Genomic DNA, 4,135 nt, shown 5'->3' on the forward strand with positions numbered 1-4,135 from the left:
TACAGGAGAGCTCATAGCCATGATCTTCAAGACAGCCCCGATCTGGAAATAGCCCAAGTGTCCATCAGTAAAACAGATCAATAAATGATGGTATAGTCATACATTGGGATACCATGTAGTATGACAATAGATGAACTACAGGTGCATGTTACAATACGGTTGGATCTCCAGTACATAATGCCGAGCCCAAAGAAGTCAGACATAAAAGTGTATGTGCAATAATATCCATTTATATGAAGTTCAAAACCTGCCCAAACTACTTTATGGTGTTAAAAAAAATCCAAGATAGTGATTAACCTTGAGGAGATTAAGAAGGGTCCTTCTGAGGTCCTGGTACTATTGTTTCTTGAACTTGAAACTAGATGCTTGGGAGTGCTATATTTGTGAAAATTTATCAAGCTGTACACCTCTGATTTGTACACTTAAGAAAAGCTGTCTGGTATGCTATAGTGAATGTAAAAATTAGGAAATTTGAGGCACCTGGGTAGCTTAGTCAGTTGGGCAACTGACTTGTGATTTCAGCTCAGGTCTTGATCTCAGGGCTTTGAGTTCAAGCCCTGAGTTGGGCTCCTTGCTGGGTGTGGAGCTTACTTTAAAAAATTATGAAACTTGACAGATTAACTTTTCCTGTTTAGAAACCATCCATATGAAATTATTCACCAAGGGCTATCATTTTCTTTCAAGTTTCTCTGGCATGGCACCCTCTAGTATTCTGTAAGAAAGGAGTTTGCATTTTCTGTGTCCCTTCAGTAGGTGTCCCAGCTAGAGAATCATCACCTCCTTGGCTGGCAGCAAGAACATCTATGCAATTTGTCTTTCATAAGTAAGTCTTGCTTCCTGGAATTGAAAGACACTTTTTAAAAAAAGAAATAATTTATTACTTGTTTATTAATTTGTTTTGATTATGGGTGGAGTCTGATTTTTTCATCAAGTGTTTAATGTCTGAAACTATAGACTTTAAATGTTTTTTTAAAGATTTATTTATTTATTTTAGAGAGAGAGCCAAAGTGTGGTGGGGAGGGGCAGAGAGAGAGGGAGAGAGAGTCTTAAGTCAACTCTGTGCAGAGCCCAACGTGGGGCTGGCTCAATGTCACTACCCTGAGGTCATGACCTGAGCTGAAACCAAGAGTTAGATGCTTAACCACTTGTGCCACCCAGGCACCCTTGAAACTATAGACTTTCAAGGGATAATTCACGTATGCACATTGACTATGATAGGATTTTAAATATATATATATATATATGTATGTATATATATTTAAAATATATCTATTTCTTTTTCATATATATTTCTTTTTCATGTATATATATATATATTTATTTATTTTTCCTGCTGATAGACTAGTAGGGTTTCTTTTCTTAAGGTTTTCAGCTGGTGAAGTTTATTGGGGTTCTTCCAGAAGAGGGCTACAGAACAGTGTTGTTGCTCAAAAAGACACTGGGTTTGTGAAATTGTTCAAAGGCCTTCTGAGTAGTGCAAAACTTTCACATCCAAATAGTGAAAAATTTCATATCTAGGCTAGAAGAAAGCTTTAGGTAATGAGTCTCCTTTATCTTTAGTGACCAGAAACAATATCAAAGGGACTTCCATGAATAATGACATAAACTGAATCTCAGTACTACAGGCAAAGAACGTGGGCTATAACTATTGGATCGGTCTTTAACTTTTTTCCTGGCCAAATTACAGTTACGATCTTTAGTTGCTGGTGATTTACTAAATAAATCTTTAAATTGCTGTCAATGCTTCTTTCTTTCTTTCTTTCTTTCTTTCTTTCTTTCTTTCTTTCTTTCTTTCTTTCTTTCTTTCTTCTTTCTTTTTTTTAAAGCTAAGCAGATTCCTGGCTGTGGTGTGGGTGTCCTGGAAGAGATGACCCATAGTTAAAAGTCCAGCATTGCACAACTTGGTGCATGGAGATAGTTAATTATAATTTTCAGGTGTTTTGTACAACTGAAGTAAAGTGTACTATGTGTCATTCCCAAGTTAACAATCACTTTACTATTGCCTACAAGACCGTGGCTTAGGCCTGGATTTCAAAGCACATAAATGGCCACACTTTCTCTCCCCAACTTTATTTTTTATTATCCTGTCAGTTAGCAGACTCTTGTCATAGTCTCCCACACCATGCTCATTCATACCCTTTTGGCTGAGTTTATGTAGTTCCTTCTCTCTTACGCCCACTCAACTTCCATACTTCTTTCGAGTCTCAAATAAATGAAAAAAAAATCCACAAACACCATTTGTTTGTGAGATAATAAATCAGAACCCAAACAGAAGGAAATGCAGTCCTGGTATTTTATGATCTCTTGGGGTTGGATGGTAGACCAGGTGTCCTTTCCCTTTTCTGACCATGGAGTTATTAAGTGGCTTCTCTGATTCAAAATTTCTTTTTTTTTTTTTTTTGTTTTTTGTTTTTTGTTTTTGTTTTTTTTTTTGATTCAAAATTTCTAATCAGCATTTACTGAGTGCCTGTCCATGTCAGGTTTTGTGCTAGGTGTTGGGAACACGGGAATGATTAACATGCAGAGAGCTGGCAGTCTAGAGGACTGTAAGCAAATAATTTCACATGACGTAACATGAGTATGGGGCAGAATAGGACTACGGAGGAGAGGCAGCTAAGCCTAGTGTGCAGTCATTGAGGTGCAACCATTGTGGAAAGATCTGGAGGATGTGACAGCTCAGTAGAGTCTTAAAGCAGGAGTAGTAGCTAGCCAAATGAGGAGGGTGGGAATTTCCAGAAGAAGAAATAGCATGAGCAGAGGCACAGAGGTGGGAACCAGCGTGGATGTGCCTGTGTGGGGGAGGACATGCAAGTTTACGAGTCTGAGGCAGAGAATGGGAAAAGATGCAAGACAACGGGGAAAATATCCCTCAAACAGACAAATAAACCAACAATGTTTTCTCTCGAATACCTTCTATTTTAAGTGTTATGCCTCTGATGCTCTAAGTTGTTAGACACTTCTCTACTGTGTAACAGGCAGGGAGAACTGCAACTTGTGTTCTCTGCATTCCCTTCTACCCCTGCCTTGACATTCCCATAATCTATGTATTCCTAAGAGTCCTATTCTCTTCCTAGTCCCAAAGTCCCCATCTGTTTTCCGTGCCCTCTTTAATTTCTGTGAGATGTTGATAGTTGGGCAAATGCGATTAGATTTGCTTTTCAGCTCGTCCTTTTGAACAGAGGGTTATATGTCCCTTTTCCTCTCCTCTCTTCTATGTCTGAGACAGGCTAATAATTCCTTCATTTTAGCCACACCCCCCCCGTAGTGTGCATATAATACTAAGAGGTGCACACGCACACCAGCCTGTGCTATGTTCAAGATGAAGATGAAATTCATTAATGCTTTCTCATGACTACATACCTACCTTCCCACTTCCCTCTGGAGATTTCCTCTGCTTTGCCTGCCCAGACTCCTAGGGGGTCTATTTGTGTTGCAAATGGGAAATGCCCATCGGGTGGATGGAGAGCAAAGGAGCTGCACCTAGGGTATAGAATTTGACTCTGCTGGCTCCCCTGTGTGCACCCATTCGGACTGTGTTTCAGAGAACTGCCACCATGTTTGACCCGAGTCAGATGATCCGTTGAGCTTTTGGATGAAAAGGTGCTACACTGGTAAACAGCATTACGGTCATTCTTTCCTCCCTGGCCAAGCTGGGATGCTTCCTCATAGTTTACTTTCTAGGCCTTACTCTTGCAAAGCGGAGTCCTTTGTTAGGGTTAGAATTTCCCACAAATCCGCTCGATCATTTGTTTTTGTTTGCCCTCTTTGAAATGAGGCACAAAGCAATCCCTGTAAAGGGCAACGCTGTCCCGAAGGCTGAGGAAGGTCCCCGAGACAGTGGCTCCAAGTCTCTCTTTTCAGGCAGAGCCAGCTGAGTAACCTTATCGCAGGTAGCTGCTTTGCCAGGTGCCCGGTTCAGGCGCTTTCCCGCCGGGAGCGGCGCTAGCCCCGGGGCACCGGGCGCTGACAAGTGAGGGGCAAAACTTGGCGAAACCCCGGGGCCCGGGACCACGGGGTCTGTTCAGAAGAAACTTGGGGAACGGGGCGGGCCCCACAGACCGTGCCCTTCACCCCCCCGCCCCCCGCGCCGGTGGAGATCAGCACTTGGCGTCAGGACAGAGACCAGAGTAAGAGA

This window comes from Canis lupus, chromosome X (genome assembly GCF_011100685.1).
Source record: "Canis lupus familiaris isolate Mischka breed German Shepherd chromosome X, alternate assembly UU_Cfam_GSD_1.0, whole genome shotgun sequence".
NCBI classification, from domain to species: Eukaryota; Metazoa; Chordata; class Mammalia; order Carnivora; family Canidae; genus Canis; species Canis lupus.